General features: G+C 38.1%; 1 long non-coding RNA gene and 11 other non-coding genes across 55 annotated transcripts in view; all 12 read left to right on the top strand.

Moving 5' to 3' along the window:
• LOC129145311 (uncharacterized) overlaps positions 1–16,825 on the top strand; it is a 116,447-nt gene that overhangs the window by 78,152 nt on the left and 21,470 nt on the right. For 30 of the 44 annotated variants that reach the window (XR_008550732.1, XR_008550728.1, XR_008550726.1 and 27 more), the window contains 13 exons: positions 487–571; positions 1,541–1,615; positions 3,542–3,624; positions 4,434–4,519; positions 5,176–5,261; positions 6,618–7,111; positions 7,498–8,413; positions 8,963–9,132; positions 9,641–9,740; positions 10,028–11,100; positions 11,480–13,465; positions 14,375–14,462; positions 15,253–15,444. This is a non-coding gene — a long non-coding RNA (uncharacterized LOC129145311). Of the gene's footprint in view, positions 1–486; positions 572–1,540; positions 1,616–3,541; positions 3,625–4,433; positions 4,520–5,175; positions 5,262–6,617; positions 7,112–7,497; positions 8,414–8,962; positions 9,133–9,640; positions 9,741–10,027; positions 11,101–11,479; positions 13,466–14,374; positions 14,463–15,252; positions 15,445–15,902; position 16,825 lie in introns of those variants that run through there. The other 14 variants (XR_008550696.1, XR_008550706.1, XR_008550704.1 and 11 more) reach the window with 14 other exon arrangements.
• LOC119239626 (small nucleolar RNA SNORD113/SNORD114 family) lies at positions 109–177 on the top strand. The gene has a single exon (XR_005123906.1). It is a non-coding gene; the product is annotated as a small nucleolar RNA SNORD113/SNORD114 family (small nucleolar RNA).
• On the top strand, positions 3,946–4,017 carry LOC119239609 (small nucleolar RNA SNORD113/SNORD114 family). Its single transcript, XR_005123890.1, has one exon. It is a non-coding gene; the product is annotated as a small nucleolar RNA SNORD113/SNORD114 family (small nucleolar RNA).
• LOC119239621 (small nucleolar RNA SNORD113/SNORD114 family) lies at positions 4,841–4,909 on the top strand. Its single transcript, XR_005123902.1, has one exon. It is a non-coding gene; the product is annotated as a small nucleolar RNA SNORD113/SNORD114 family (small nucleolar RNA).
• LOC119239619 (small nucleolar RNA SNORD113/SNORD114 family) lies at positions 6,373–6,441 on the top strand. The gene has a single exon (XR_005123900.1). It is a non-coding gene; the product is annotated as a small nucleolar RNA SNORD113/SNORD114 family (small nucleolar RNA).
• On the top strand, positions 7,027–7,101 carry LOC119239613 (small nucleolar RNA SNORD113/SNORD114 family). Its single transcript, XR_005123894.1, has one exon. It is a non-coding gene; the product is annotated as a small nucleolar RNA SNORD113/SNORD114 family (small nucleolar RNA).
• On the top strand, positions 8,765–8,835 carry LOC119239620 (small nucleolar RNA SNORD113/SNORD114 family). The gene has a single exon (XR_005123901.1). It is a non-coding gene; the product is annotated as a small nucleolar RNA SNORD113/SNORD114 family (small nucleolar RNA).
• On the top strand, positions 10,057–10,125 carry LOC119239634 (small nucleolar RNA SNORD113/SNORD114 family). The gene has a single exon (XR_005123914.1). It is a non-coding gene; the product is annotated as a small nucleolar RNA SNORD113/SNORD114 family (small nucleolar RNA).
• On the top strand, positions 11,016–11,090 carry LOC119239617 (small nucleolar RNA SNORD113/SNORD114 family). The gene has a single exon (XR_005123898.1). It is a non-coding gene; the product is annotated as a small nucleolar RNA SNORD113/SNORD114 family (small nucleolar RNA).
• LOC119239618 (small nucleolar RNA SNORD113/SNORD114 family) lies at positions 13,785–13,853 on the top strand. The gene has a single exon (XR_005123899.1). It is a non-coding gene; the product is annotated as a small nucleolar RNA SNORD113/SNORD114 family (small nucleolar RNA).
• LOC119239641 (small nucleolar RNA SNORD113/SNORD114 family) lies at positions 14,793–14,861 on the top strand. Its single transcript, XR_005123920.1, has one exon. It is a non-coding gene; the product is annotated as a small nucleolar RNA SNORD113/SNORD114 family (small nucleolar RNA).
• On the top strand, positions 15,753–15,827 carry LOC119239623 (small nucleolar RNA SNORD113/SNORD114 family). Its single transcript, XR_005123904.1, has one exon. It is a non-coding gene; the product is annotated as a small nucleolar RNA SNORD113/SNORD114 family (small nucleolar RNA).

The following is a 16,825-nucleotide window of genomic DNA, read 5'->3' as shown; positions in this document are numbered from 1 at the left end:
GATGAGGGATATCATGACTCTTCTTGGGTCTTTGTGATAAATAGTTATTGGATTATTAGTGAGTCAGTAAGCAGTGTTGAGATGAATTCAGATCATGAGGGACCTTACTGGATCGATGATGAGCCCTGGTGGCGTACGAGTCGGATACGATGACTACGTGTGAAATCTGAGGTCCAGCATGAAAGTGGTCTCGCTTATCCCTTTTGCTTGACGTGATCCTATAGCCAGACATAAGGAAAATAGAAAGAGCTTTTGTTTGATCTTCTTATTTTATAATTGGATCAATGAAATAATAAATATAAAAATAAAGATGAAGGTGGTGAAATATTGACGAATTATAAAGATAATGTGGTTTGGTTAAGAATAGTATTAATGTATATTTAAGGCACTGATCAATAGCTGACTGACTAAATGAAAGGTGGGATGCAATGACCTCTGAACAGAATACTCAGCTTGTTGTCCTCTGCTCTGTTTCATACTCCTTAGAGTGATCACCTCAAGCTGATGGAATGTTCCTCCTTGGTCATGACCTTGACAGTTGCCTCTGTGTATTAGGACCATGGAAACTCATGTGAGTAACAGTAAACCTTTTATCAGTTTTGTGGTTTTGAAAAAGGTTTCAGTACATTACTTAAAAGTATAAGATGTAAGCAACAATCATCAGAGCTTGAGAATAGTAACAATGGGGTTCCTGGGAAGTAGTATGTAGTTAATTGGTGCAACATTGCAGTCAGTAACTGAGTGGAATGTAGGCAGTGAAAAGTAATTCTAGAGACAATTATTTGAGATATTCAAATATCTTTTGAGGTTTTGAGATCTGTAGAGGCTTTATTTTTTTAATGAACTGATAGATTAATCAATAAAAACATTGACATTAAGATAAAGAAGGTTACTCTGGAATCAGTTATGATTTGTGTCGTATGAGTCTTGGAGAGGAATTCTACAGGTCTGGCGTTTTGAGGTCCCACACGAAAGAAATGCGTTTCCCCCCACTGAGTTGGTTCTATAGAGGAATTAGGCATAGGTGAGAGTCGTGTTCTTGGCATTTGGACACATGAACATGAGGCCCAATGGACTGTGGTGGAGGACTGTGGGGCTTTGGTGGTGGGTGTGGCGTGGTAATGTACATCCAAAGAGGCACGAACCTGTACCTCTAAATCACATACGCTATTGTAAACCAACCTTAGCGCAAGAAAAAAATAATACAATAAAAGCATAAAGAATCAATGGGGCGATTAACAATTATGTTGGTGAATAAAGTTAAGCAGTTGAAGTTTTGTTGCTAAAATGCATGGTCAATAAAAATAATATTTATATAAACTGGAATAGAAAATTAAACGAGTATAGATCATGAATAAGAATGATAGCTGGTGATATTTGATGATGTTTATTGATTTATTTACAACTTTGATGTTTGCCTAAAGAGAAGAAAGAATAAATATTATGATAAATTAATCTTGTTTTAATGACTATGCAAATGAATAGTTTAATATGGAGACAATAGCTCGTCCTCATCCTCTCATCTGCTTGTACTCTTCAGAATGTGTGCTCTGGGTGATTTTGACTTTTGTGGTCACCATGATTGTCATGCTGGCTGTGTCTGAATGAGATGAAGGTGAGTGATGGTCGTGTCTTTGAGGTTGGTAACAAGAAATATTAAATAATCAAAAAGGTAGCCATTGCCCAAAACAAAAATATTAAACAGTATGTTTATTAATTGATATGGGTAGGTTTGGGATCAATTAATGGAAGAATAAAATATATTTGGAAATGATTCTATAAACTGATGTTCAAGGATATTTTATATCAATTTTATTTTTTTATTGAGAAATAGTTGTACTTTCACGTGTTCAACTTACTGATTTGCTATATATTATGAAATGATCACTGTTATAGCCAGTTAACATCCATCACCACACCTAGTTTCTAATATTTTTTTGTGATGAGACCTTTTAATCTATGGTCTCTTAAGAAGTATCCGAACACAATAAGGTATTATTGTATCAATGTGCTGTAGATAGCACTTCCTGTATACTTATTTACTTTATTACTACAAGTTTGTATCTTTTGAACACCTTTACCCTCCTGTCCTCCTATGCCTATCGTACCCTCCATCTCTGGCTATGACTAATATGTTCTCTATCCCTATGAGTTGGTTCTTTCATTTTTCGCTTTTGGGTTCCACAGGTAAGTGAGATCAAAGATATTTGTCTTTCTCTATTTTTCTTACTTCAGTTAGCATAATGCCCTTAGGTTGATCTGTGTTGTAACAAATGGCAGGATTTCCTTCCTTTTTAACAGTGAATAATATTCCATTGTAGATAGATAAAGCCGTGCATCACTTAACAATAGCATCCTTACGGAGAGATGTGGCATCATTGAGCAAATGTTGTAGAGTGTGTTTACACAAACTGGGGTGTGTACTACACAGCTGGGGTGTGTCCTATACAGCTAAGCAGCAGGCGTGTCCACTGCCTGTCACTTTGAAACATGGTCATGTGGTGCCTGCTTGTATCCCACATGTTTTCATCCTTCATTCATTGATAGACACTTAGTTCACATCTAAGTGTGGGCTGTTATAAATATGGGGGGTACAGGCACCTTTTTTGAGTTAATGTTTTCATTTCCTTTAGAACTGTATTGCATGATCATAGGACATTTTTATTTTAAATATGTTGAGAAATCTCCATAATTCTATAATTTTCCCTGATTTGTATGCACAAAGGTTCCCTTTCCTCCCCATTCTCATCTAAATTTGTTTTTTCTTATCTTTTTAATAGTCAACATGTCATCCCAATGTATGCGGTGAAATCTCGTTGATTTTGAATGTAAATTTCTGATTAGTGATGTTGATCAGTGATGTGTGTCCTCTGATCTTGTGTTTCTGTGAGCCATTATTATTTTTACTGTTATCAATGCATTATTTGATTTACACAAAAATAGAAACAAAGTAAAAAAGTATCAAATGTGGACTAATGGTGGTGGCTGTTGTGTAGGAATCATGGATGGTGAAGTCATGTCTGAAACCTTGGTCCAACATGCAAATAATTGGTCTGTTCCCTCTGTTGAATTGTTTCTAAAATGAGATGTCAGGATATTAAAAACATCATATTCTTGTATTGGTTTTGTTCATGTAGTTTGTTCTTGTTTATGAAATAATGATGAAACTATTAGGTGAATATAAATAAATGTTTTAAAAATTAAGGGTAAAGCATTGTCCATATATTAACACGTACGAAGAGGCAAATTATATTATTAATAAAGTTAATACACTAATAAATAAAATTAAACTATTAAGAAATAAATGAACCAGGGGTGTTCCCTCTTTGGCTGAGCCTCATACACACAGATAAGTAAGAGCCCATTGTTGTGGCTCAGTGTTGTGTTTGAGATAGGTTTTCTTGTATAGAGAAAATAATAGCTGCAGTATGAAATATTTATAAATTTTCAAAATGAGTGAGTAAAGGAAATGTGAAAATTAATCAATGGGAGTAGACTTGTTTGTTTATTTTTGTTATTAATTGTGCTTTGTACTTCTCAGAATGGACAGATTTGAGCTCATTTCGTCCTATTCTACGAAGGTGTGCTCTGCAATCGCATCTTTGTTAGAAGCACTATTGCCATGTGAGTAATGATCAGATTCCTTGACTTGGTATCAGGGTTTTTATTTTCAGTATATTCAGTGTATAATTAATAAGTTCCTATAGATTCATAGAAGGGTAGCTCAGTGACAAATAGTGAATCTTATGAAATATATTGATTAACGTATACATGAGCTACAGCACATTCTTAAAATAGATACTTGTGTGAATTACTTTATTTACAGATTAAGGTTATTATGACTCTTCTTGTATTTTTGTGAATAATAGGTTTTTAAAATTACATTGTGAAAATGATTTAGTCAATAAATTATGTAGAAATGAATGAAGAAAGAAGGGACCGTGTTGGATCGATGATGACCACTGGTGGCGTATGAGTCGGATTCGATGACTACGTGTCTGGAACTCTGAGGTCCAATCTAGCCCATTCCTACTGTTGGACGTGGTCCCATAAGAGATGGCAGGAACATGCAAAGATCTGCTTTCAGTCTTTATGCTCACAAATACTTTCTGTATTTTTATAATTGGACCAAGGAAATAACAATGACACATAAAATTAACTAAGATGAAGGTGGTGAAATATTGTCCAATTATAAAAATTGTGGCTAGACAAGGAATGCTGTTGCTACATTGCTATTTATATATCTTATGTATGTACATATGTTCATGTTGTCTATCTGTGGCTATATAGATACTGTTAGTTTAATTAAGGAAAATGAATTGTACATTATTCCAATTCATTGATTAATAATTGACTAAATAGAAGATGGAATTCTAGGGTCAATGAACATAGCGTCTAAATCTTTTTGTTATTGTCTGTTCTTCACCCTTCAGAATGGACTCGGTGGAGCTGACACAAGCTATTCCCGTGGGCATGAGCTCCATGATGGTCTCTACATAATAGGAGGATGAGGATAAATGTGAGTCACAGTTGAGGTTATTTCTTGGTTTAAGTGTTTTTAAAAGGTTATTCATTGCATTATTGAAAAGTGTGAAATATAATAAAATGAGGCAATGCGTTTCAATAATAAATCTTTGATATATGAAACAAATACCATTTAATCCATGTAATCAAAGCACAATAACCTGATGTGTTGATATGAGTATAATCTATGTCCATAAATGGACATTGAAGAAGCTCTTCTTATTTTTTTGTGAATCATCACACTTAAATGTATTAGTGAATTAATTATTTTATCAATAAGCATTTAGACATGAATGAAGAAAAAGAGGGCGGACACTGGATCGATGATGACTACTGGTGGCGTACGAGTCGGACACGATGACTACGCATGAAATCTGAGGTCCAACACAGAGGAAACTAGTAGGGTCCTGTTTTTTTTGGAGATCCTATTGTTAGATGTCAGGACTACATCAGGATCTTGTTTTTATTCTTAGCGTTCATACATTTTCATTGCAATATTATAATTGGAGAATTGAGAAAATTAATAAGGAAATAAAACATAGATGATTGTCATTTCTTCCTTGAGAACTGACTATAAAATGGCAAGACACAAGGACCAATGAGAAGAAAGCCTCACTCTTTTTTACCTCTGCTCTCTCTTCCACTTTGCAGAAGGGTCATGTTCAAGCTGGTGTAAGCGTTCCTCCGTGGCCACAAGGCCTGCCTGCGGGTCTGAGGGTCAGGAACAAGGAGAGGATGTGAGTAATAGTCTTATCTTGGGTTTGTAGGTTTTCGAGAAGGTTTTTAGTGTGTCATTAAAGTGTGTGAGTTAGAATTACTGAAGTGACCATGAGGTCAGTATTTCACAGTGTTCTCTTATATAAAAGATTGTAGAAACAGATAATAAGGATATTAAAGTCTTATTTTTATTAATGTATATTTATTGATGAATTTAGTCAGTGAGCACATGTTATGGGAGTGAAAGAAGGTCCATCACAGCTCACTGATGATGACTGTGGTGTAGGACACTTAACACGGCATCATGTCTCTGCACACTGGTGGCCACCGTGTCACACATTGTGTGCTGCTTATTTGACCCTCTGCTACATGTGAGGGATTTACCCAGTGTTCATAGTTTTACCCTTACTAAATAGAATACTAAATTCATATCAGTAAGATGAAAAGACAGAAGGTGAAACTTTGTTCAACTGTGAACATGGGTGTTAACGGACTTGTTATTAATAACACTAAACACATTGAAACTCATGAAGGAATGAAACCATCAAGTGTGTCTTCTCTTTGGTCATATTAATATAAATAAAGAGTCAATTTTATTGTAGCTCAGACACATTTGCTGTTTTCATTTTATTAACATAAAGATACCTATTCTATGAATGACTTAAAAATACCTTAATGAGTCAGTAAATGAATTGTGGTAAGCAGCATCAGTGTGGATGGGGCTTCAGGTTTCTTATTGACTATGCCTCATACCCCTCAAAATGGACACTCGTGGCCTGATAGATAGAGAGTCTGATGCCAGCCTCTCTGTGTTAGGAGCAGGAGACCAGTGTGACAGTTGAAGTTCTTGTCTAAGTTTGTTTTTTTTTTTTAATTCCCTGTATTATTAGAGAGTGAAATACCTTTGACAAAGGCTAGTGTATCTCAGTGATAAATATGGGCCATATTAACATTATGTTGCTTGATCATATACGGAAAGCTGAACATAGTTGATGAGACATGCGGATCTGAGTTTACACTGTATAGATTACAGACACCAAGTCGCTGCTTGGATTTTTGTGTAGCCCAGTGATATACAATGATTTTATTAATAAACATTTAGAAATGAGTGAGGAAAGAGAGGGGCTATATTGGATCGATGATGACCACTGGTGGCGTATGAGTTGGAGTCAATGACTACATGTGAAATCTGAGGTCCAATATGAAAGCAATCTTGTGCATTCCTGTGGCTTGCAGGGATCTTTTAGACACATGTCAAGAATGTATGAAGAACTTGTTTTTGGTTGCCAAAAAAACTGGTTCCATGAAGGAAAAAAGAAAGGCTCCTTAGAGAGTCTCACCGCGTGTGACCACCTGCTCTGCTTTCTACTCCGCAGAGCCAGCACCGTCCTCCCCACTGAAGGAGTCGCCTTGATCCCAAGCCCTGGGCTGGCCTCTCACTTTCAGGAGCCTGGAGACAAATGTGAGTAATAAGCCCAGTTCTTGACTTGCTTCTGGTGTTGTGTTTAAGGGCATCAGCACATTAACAAAGAGCAGGAGCTATGAACACTGATGGTCAAGTGAGTCCTGGAGAGAAATATGGGATCAGTAGGAGGCGATACACTGGCTCAGCCTCATGTCCACAGTGGGCTGGTTAACCACAGACGCAGATAGAGGCCTGTGGGTCCATGTCAGGGGTCACGAGGCCTTTGGGGTTTGTGACTGGTGGGATTGGAGGTTTCAGGTTAGTGCGCTGGTGACTGAAGCAATAAGCAAGAAGAAGTGGTGCAGAGAAGGTGGTCTTTCTGGACCGATGATGACAACTGCCGGCGTATGAGTCGTGGATCATGAATGGCCTGTGTCTGGAACTCTGAGGTCCGAGAGACTAGAAGTGAGACCTTTCTCTTCATGCATTTCCTTCTCTTGCTATGACTGAGCTGGGAAGGTGGGAGGGGACTTTGTAACAAACTCAGGGCACTATCACACTGACTCGTTGAGGTCCTGTGTGACAATAGTGTGAGAGCCCCGATGGTCAGAGAGAGACAGGTGGGGCCCTAGTTGCCCTCTTCCTCTGAGGGTGACCTGTACATGTGAGTCACGCAGGGCTGGTGTTCTGGGTCAGGGCAAGTTCCAGGTGGTTTGTGTCCTCAAAGGGAGTGAGCTCAGCCAGTGAGCTCAACCCAGTGATGGCTGCTAGACGCCTGGGTGATGGGGGCAGGGAGCCAGGCCGGGGTGGGCACCTCCCCTCTTATGCCTGCTCTGCTCTGTCCTCCTCAGCATGGACACTGCAGCGACTGTAACATCTCCCAGGAGAGCAGCCCTTGCATCCCCTGCGTGTCGTAGGAGCTTGGCCTCCCCGTGAGTAACAGTCAGTGGTCTTGACTTGGTTTACATAGCTTGTTTAAAGACATTCATTGTATTCTCAGAACTTGGAGTTGCCAATATTGTCAGATTGACATGAGCCATTTTGTTTGTTAATCCACAAATATAACACTGAGGATTGTTAATGGAAGATATTACAGTGGATAGCTTAATGTTAGGGATACTGAGGATTTTTAATTTATGTATTTTATTAACACATAATGAATAGCAAAGGATACAAGTATAAAATAAAAGTGTGTCAATAATGAATGCCCATCACTGTTGCTGGCACATGACAGACTTTACACACTTGTTTCTTTAAGGTCCAGCCCCAAACTTGTCCAGTTCCCTCCCCAGGTGTAAAGGCATCCACCGGACAGGTCTTGTTTTTGATCCTTGTTCACAAATCTCAACAATTTATAGAAATATTTATATCATAATCAATAATTATATAAGTCAGTAAGGTGAAGGGAGTGGTGTATTGTTCTTGATAAATACGTTGGAAGGTAAAAATAAATGTTCAGACATATTTCTATTGGATTATAAATAGACTTGGGTATGATGTCTTTGACTAAGTGATTTTATGAAATGTCATAGTCAGTTATTACCTGACTCAGTTGTATGTTTGTAGCTTATTTTTGATATGAAAATAAATATATTAGCACAAAATTCAGAACCAAAATGACTATGTAAATGAATGTTGGGTCTGCAGAAAGAACCACTCCACCATTATCCCCTTGCTTGGGATTCTGCAGAATGGAGGCTCAGCTGATTTCACTCTCTATTGTGATCAAGATTTTCAAGTTCCATCCATGTTAAGAACAAGACTAAAGTGAGTAATAGCAAGTAGTTTTCTTTTGTTTTGGGTTATTTATGTGTATTAATGCTATTATGATAATGTAACACATACTTTTAAAAACTCATCTTAGTCCAGTATGAAATATTCTGTGATTGATTAAATAGGTGATACAGAATTAAAATAATACAGGTCTTCCACACACACACGTGAGTGTGTATGTCACAGTGTATATTTGCAATGATCCTATAAATAGAAGTTTGGGGTTTTCAAGCCTCTTATTATTCATTTTTGGTGAATTACTTATTATTTTATTATTTTCATTGGATCAATATTCAATTGATACAAGTGTAGAAATGAATGAACGAAGCCTACGTGCAGCTCTAAAGGACCAGTGATGATAGGTAGTGGCGGATAAGTCATAGATGATGATTAATGTCTGGATATCTGAGGTCCATCACAGCACATAGTCTCTCTTCCAATGTATTTAATCCTGAATACCATGTTAAGAATGGAAAAGATCATGTTCTCACCTTGATTCCATAGATTTAAATTTATTATTATTGGGCTTTCCTGGTTGTATAGGGTTTACAGTCTCAGCACTGTCAAGCTATCGCCAGCCCCTGGGACATGAGTTCGATCTCTGGTCAGGGAGCTGACCCACATGGCTCAACAGACCTCTCCTGTCTCCCTACTGCTCTCCTTAGCAGTGCATTTCGGTGGATCCACCTTTTCTGCTTCCCACTCTGTCTCTGGTGAGTCCTGTCACCCCACCACACCTCTGACCTACAGCCCAGTTCTTGTATGTATAAATAAATAAAAATAAATCTTTAAAAAAAATAATAAAATCATATTCATTATTATTAATCTACCAATGGTAGAACCATTAAAGATATATAAATAATAGTTAAAGAGAAAGGGTCTATATTATCCAACTGAGAACATATATGGTGATGCAAGAAATTTTTAATAACGTTGAAAATAATGATGCCCATTTAAAAATAAATGGGTCAAAGGGAATTACCTCTTTGGTTAAGCATCATGTAGATATGGAGAAGTAAGAGTGCACTTACTTGTGAGGCTCAAGATTTAGGTTGTTCCACTGATCAAAAGAAAAGAACTTACAGTCTGAAAAGTTCATGCATTTCTAAATGAAATCCATAAATTCATAAATATTATGAAAATCAATAATATTGAATGTTGAGTCACTGATATATATAAATTAAGGATGAGTGGTGATGAGGTGTCTTTCCCTATCATTAGCTCTGCTCTGTCTGCCTCAGGATGGATGCATCTGAGCTGATTTAAGGTCTTCCATGGTCACGAGGCCTGTGCTTGACACAGCAGGAGCTCTGGGATCAGTGTGAGTTGTAGTTTAAAGTTCTTTTCTGGCCTTCCATTTTTTCTTAATGTTATTCAGTGTACTATTTAAAAGTACAAAATATAATTAAAGACAACAGTTGTATCTCAGTGATAAGTGTGGGATATATCAAATGTTGATTACCATGTATATGTGAAACTAAGGTTATAATGAATAATATATATTGATATACAATGAGTATACGTATTAGGTGCATACAAATCCTTGTTTGATGGAAATTATAGCATTTAACATTATTTTGGTGAATTTATGATTTAATCAACATTTAGGAAGAAGTGACGCAGAGCAGGGACCATATTGGATCGATGATGAGCCCCGGTGGCGTACAAGTTGGATTCGATGACTACATGTGAAATCTGAGGTCCAGCACAGGAGACCCCGCCCATCCCCATTCTCTGTGGGACTCACCCACACAGACGTCAGGAATATAAAAGGATGTTGTTTATGATCAGTCTTCACACGTGGTCGTTATATTATTATGATTGGATGAATAAGTATCTATAATTAAATATATAAACAAAATAAAGATGAATGGTGTGAAGCTTTGTCCAATTATAAAAATATATAATGAGGCAAGATAGACTATTAATGCAATATCAGAAAATTGACATTTAATTAGAAATAAATGGTAACTGACTGTTACTCCTATGACTAAGGATAATATGGACATAGACACTGTTTGGATTCTAGATTCGTGACAAACATAAAATTGTTTGCTTTCTTAGGAGAAGATAGATTTATACCCAATTAGTGATCACCCAAAAAACTAGTTACATGAAGGGAAAAGCAAGACTCCTTAGAGAGAGTCTCATCGCGTGTGACCACCTGCTCTGCTTTCTACTCCGCAGAGCCAGCACTGTCCTCCCCACTGAAGGAGTCACCTTGATCCCAAGCCCTGGGCTGGCCTCTCTCTTTCAGGAGCCTGGAGACAAATGTGAGTAATAAGCCCAGTTCTTGACTTGCTTCTGGTGTTGTGTTTAAGGGCATCAGCACATTAACAAAGAGCAGGAGCTATGAACACTGATGGTCAAGTGAGTCCTGGAGAGAAATATGGGATCAGTAGGAGGCGATACACTGGCTCAGCCTCATGTCCACAGTGGGCTGGTTAACCACAGACGCAGATAGAGGCCTGTGGGTCCATGTCAGGGGTCACGAGGCCTTTGGGGTTTGTGACTGGTGGGGTTGGAGGTTTCAGGTTAGTGCGCTGGTGACTGAAGCAATAAGCAAGAAGAAGTGGTGCAGAGAAGGTGGTCTTTCTGGACCGATGATGACAACTGCCGGCGTATGAGTCGAGGATCATGAATGGCCTGTGTCTGGAACTCTGAGGTCCGAGAGACTAGAAGTGAGACCTTTCTCTTCATGCATTTCCTTCTCTTGCTATGACTGAGCTGGGAAGGTGGGAGGAGGGGACTTTGTAACAAACTCAGGGTACCATCACACTGACTCGTTGAGGTCCTGTGTGACAATAGTGTGAGAGCCCCGATGTTCAGAGAGAGACAGGTGGGGCCCTGGTTGCCCTCTTCCCCTGAGGGTGACCTGGACGTGTGAGTCACGCAGGGCTGGTGTTCTGGGTCAGGGCAAGTTCCAGGTGGTTTGTGTCCTCACAGGGAGTGAACTCAGCCCAGTGGTGATGGCAGCTAGATGCCTGGGTGATGGGGGCAGGGAGCCAGTCCAGGGTGGGCACCTCCCCTCTTATGCCTGCTCTGCTCTGTCCTCCTCAGCATGGACACTGCTGTGACTGTAACATCTCCCAGGAGAGCAGCCCTTGCGGCCCCTGCGTGTCCCCTGCTTGGCCTCCCCGTGAGTAACAGTCAGTGGTCTCGTCTTCGTTGAGTGGTTTGTTCAAGGACATTCACTGTGTAATTGAAATACCAAATATAATATAATCAAGGAAGGGGAAATATGCCAATAGTATTAAATATGATATGAAGCACATGTTGATTAATCCATAAATGTAACACTGAGCACAATTATTGAAAAATGAGATTTATTTTATGTGGAAATTATTTTACGGATGCATGTTAGGAGTGATGAATGATCTGGTTCTTATTTAAACAATGAATGTGCATTTATTGTTATTAATTGTTATGAGAGTAAAAGGAAAGAGGGCTGATTAGGAATATGTGTGATGGTGACTTCTGGTGTCCGCGCTACTTGCAGTGAACTGTATGCTGGACTCTGAGCCAACACAGGTGTGCCGTCCGGCCCTGTGTGGTAGGACCCTCTAGAGAGAGGTCAGCACGACCCTTAGAATGTTTCTTGGCCTTTGTGTTCATCAATTTAAATTATATTTATAAAGTACCAAGGACAGACTACACAAGAAATGCATAGACGAATGAAGATGAAGCTGGTGGATGCTATTATTTGATAAATGTGTAGCTTGGTGAGCAAATATCTTATACATTAAGGTGGTTAATAGATGGACCAGGATTGTCACATCGTTTAATACGTTGATAGAGATAATGAAATATAACCGTTGATCATTTCCACAGCTGCTGTTTATTAAAATAAAAGTAAATATTATCACGACTAATGATGTCTAGTGACTGGAAATGAGCGGTGGGGCTGTAAATCAGGGCAAAGTATTGTCCTTTCACCAGCACCTCTGCCTGGCATTCTGCGGCCTGCAATCCGGCTTATGGCGCCAGAGGCAAGGCTGTTACGTTCCTCTCTGTTTTTCAAGAGACACCAGGTGAGTCGCACGCAGTCAAAGGCCTGGTCTTTGTTTGGGCTATGTAAGGATCAAATCAATATAATCAAGTGTTTGACTTAAACAGAACCATACCAATCATATATAAACATCAAGTATGTGTAATCATCAATTATTATAAATGTAAGAATATAAATATTTTCAGTATACCAAACTCCAGAAATTGTATCATCAGTTGTTATAAGCATAATGCTGACCTGATACTGATTCATTGATGCTGTGTTTCATTCATACTGATTATTGAAAGTCATCTGTTCTCTATTGGTGGTGATTCCCCAGCTAGAAGTTAGGGATATTCACATATCCTGTTCTTCAGTTTATGTGACTCATGTATTTATTATTATCATGGAATGAATTATTTAATAGACAAAGATGCAGATCAAATGAAGACAAAGTGGTTTTCCAGTGAGCCGATGTGTCACTCGGTGGGACGCACGGCCCCGTGCTGCTGGGGATTCCCTCTCTGTGTTTGATCCTGCAGACAGATGTTGGGAATGTACACAAATCATGTCCTTATTTTGGGTTAATAGATTGACTTTAATTGCTATTAATGGATTAGTGATAGAAACACTGTAGAAATATAAATAGTAGATGAAGAATAAAGGTTGAGCCTGTGCAACTGTGCACATGTAGTGAGGCAAGAAATATTAGTAAATATTGAAAACACTAAAGCTCATTAAGAAAAACCTGATTCAGGGTCTTATCTGTTTAAAGAACACAGAGATATGGATAGTTGTCAGTGTTACTGTTTGGGGATCTCTCAAGTTTGAGGATGTTCTTTTGTGAAGGAAAAATGGTATCTACATTACCAAAAATATTTAGATACCCAAATGATTCAGTAAATGTAATGTGAAAATGAAGTACTAATGGATTTTTTTTTTTTTAATTTTTAACTGTGCATTGGTCCTCATAAGGGCCACATTGAACGGATTCAAGAATTTAGTCATGGTGATGGGCCCCATGATCGCATCTCTGTGCCAGAAGCTCAGAGATCCAGGTGAGGGTTAGTTAAGCTCTGTTTTGTGTTGCAGTCATTTTATTTTTGGGAGGTGTTTTTATAAAATGCCATCAGGAATCAAAGATCAGCTATAGCCCATTGATCAGTCCTATGTCAATATGAACCATTCATGGATCGATGTATAGGTAGAATTTTGGATTCTTAATGAGAGGGCTATACTGTGGCAAGAACCGGTCCAGATACAAGTTAGTGAGATTAGTGCCTTTTTGGGGTACTAAGTTTGTGAAATCATGATTCACTGACTAATGACCTAGTCAGTAGACCAGTAGAAATTAGCGAAGGAAAAGAGGGACCATATTGGATCGATGATGACCACTGGTGGCGTACGAGTCAGACACGATGACTACGCGTGAAATCTGAGGTCCAACACGAAGGAAACCTAGTGGTTTCCTTTGTTTTCAGGGATCCCGTAGACACCTGTCAGGAATATACAAGGGTCTTGTGTTGAGATTTAATGTTCACACACTTTCTGTTTTTATAATTGGCACAATGAAATAATAGATATATATGGAGTGAAGCATTAGCCAATTATAAAAATTCTGGGTTATGCAAGAAGTACTGTTGAGTTAATAGATGAAGTTTTTCTATAGGGAGATGTTAGGTATGTATGAAGTCATACTTTTGTATTGATTTCATATATATAACTATGTTATTAGTGGTAGAGATAGAATGTTAAATATAATGATACTTATGTTATATATAAATATCATATAATTATAGAAATGTTAAATAAATATAAAAATTAAAGATGCATAAGGTAAGGCCTTGTCTATGAACGTATGTGGAGACATGAAAGATGAATAATTAAAGTTATTACAAAGTGTATGTATGGGATGCAGAGATTAGGTATCAAATTTTTTATTGTCTGCTCTTCTCTGCACCCCTCAGAGTGGACTCAGTGGGGCTGACCCAGGCCTCCCCTGTGGGCACGAGCTCTGTGGTGGTTTCTACGTTCAATAGAAAGATGAAGATAAATGTGAGTCACAGTTGAGGTTGTTTCTTGCTCCAAGTGTGGTTTCTTAATGGTAATTTGCTGCATTATTAAAAAGTGTGAAATATAATTAAAGAAGTAGTATGTGACAGTGGTAAATATGGAATATGTGAAGCAAAATGTTTATTAATCTGCATAGGAAAATCTAAGAATAATGAATGAAAGATATTGATGTGAGAACCAATTATGCACGGATTAAGAATATCAAAACTCTTCTAAGGTTTTTGTTAGCTATAGCATTTAGAAATTATTGTTAGTGAATTAATGATTTTTCCATTAGAATTAGAATGGAGTGAAACTAAAGAGGGGCCATATTGGATCGATAGTAAGCTCTGGTGGTATACGAGTCAGACGCGATGGCTGTGAGTAGAATCTGAGGTCCAGCAAAAAAGAAAGCTTGTCCAGTCCAGTGTTTGGGAGAGCCTGTAGGCAGGGATCAGGAATGTCCGAGGGCCTTGGTTTTGGCCTTTGTGCACACACATTTGCATTGTATTAATGTACTTTGATAAAACTCTAACCACATAAGGAAATAAAGATAAGTGGACATCGTTGTTCAATTAGATAAATATGTAATGAAGCAAGAAGTACTCATATTTATATTTTACTGTATATTTACGTATGTAGCTAAAAATCTGAATTTCCATTTGAAGTGAATGGTGCTTGACTGGTGCCCGTATGACTAAGGACCATACAGGCAGAAAAATATAATAAATGATATTCAGAATAAATAATATTTAGATTGGATGCAAGATCAAAGTTGTTTGTGTTCTTTAAGGAAAAACATGTTCACACCATGTCAGATGATTGGCTCCGCCCTGGCCCCATGATTGGTGGGTGGCAGCCATCAGTGGGAGTGTCACCTCCTGTTACCCGCTCTGCTCTGCCCTCTCCAGCAGCGGCTCCCAGGCCCGTTCTTCTCCTGAACCATGACTCAGCTGACCATTCTTTGTGGGCTCTGGGGACAAATGTGAGTAGTGGTACAAGTTCTTCATTCTGGTGGTGTTTTTAATAAGGTTGTTTAATGTAGTAGTAAAAAGTATAATCAGAAGTGACCTGTATTATAGTAACAATTATATGATTAATATGAAGTATTATCTTACTACATCTATGAAAAACTAAGGATGATTAATGACAGATATATTTTGTTGTGAGAACAATTCTAGTTCCCTACTAGAGATCTCAAGGCCTTTTTGATAGCATTTGAAATTATAATTGGTAAACTAACAAATAAAGCAGTGAAGAGAGCAGAAGTGGGAGGGGAGAAGGTGGTCTTTCTGGCTCCATGATGACAATCGCTGGCGTAGGAGTCGTGGATCATGAATGGCCCGTGTCTGGAACTCTGAGGTCCAGCACCTAGAAATGTGGGTTCTCTCCATGCAAAGGCATCTTATTTGATTATTGCCTGCCCTGCTCTCTACTCCTCAGCATGGATGCCCTCGGGAGAGTATGACTTTCCCAGGTCACAGGCTGTCTGGTTGCATCTGTGTTGCAGGGTCACGGAGGCCAAATATGAGTAAAAGTCACTCATTTAATTTGAGTCATTTGTTGAAGAGTAGTTACTATATTTTCAAAATATTAAATATACCCCAAAAAGGAAAAACATGCCTATGTCAAATATTAATGGAGACAATTTTGTGGATCAGTCCATACATGTAAATTCAAGGTGAGTTTTTGAAAGAGCTAGTCTTTGTGGGAAAGATTGCAATGATAGATATTAAGGACAGTAAATGATCTTATATTTTACACACGTATATTAATTAATTAGTAGACACATTGTCTGTGGGGATAATAAGAAATACGGCAGTCGTGGATCCATGGTGTTGGCTCTAGCACGTGAATTTTACATGATAAACATTGCGTGTCTGGATGCCAACACGGAACACAATACCTAGCATGTTCTCTCTGTATTTGACTCTGTGATAGATGTAAGGGATATATTTAATGAAGATCTTTTTAGAGTTATTCTTATTAATTAATTAATTAAAGACCCATTAGAGAAATTTTTTGTGTCAATGTCATTATTTTTTGTTTTACTTAAGTAAAACATAACATTTTAAAGGGTGAAGGACTGTCCAACTTAAACAAGAATAAACGGGTCAAGAGCGTCACCTCTTTGACTGATGACCATATAAATGCAGATAATTAAGAGTCAGTTTTATTATGGGTCAGACTCAAATTTGCTTTTGTTCACTTGTTAATATAAAAGGACCTAGGCACAATTTACTGTAATTCATAATATTGGTATAATTAACAATAAACACCTAAAGGAATGATTTAATGAAACGTGTAGAAAGGGGATCCATGGGGACAGGTCTTCATTTTTTTGTCACCTGCTGTCCTTTGTGGTC

The sequence above is a fragment of the Talpa occidentalis genome, unplaced genomic scaffold (genome assembly GCF_014898055.3).
Source record: "Talpa occidentalis isolate TD23 unplaced genomic scaffold, MPIMG_talOcc4v2.1 talOcc4.11, whole genome shotgun sequence".
In the NCBI taxonomy this organism is placed as follows: Eukaryota; Metazoa; Chordata; class Mammalia; order Eulipotyphla; family Talpidae; genus Talpa; species Talpa occidentalis.
This window is presented reverse-complemented; position numbering and strand designations above follow the sequence as displayed.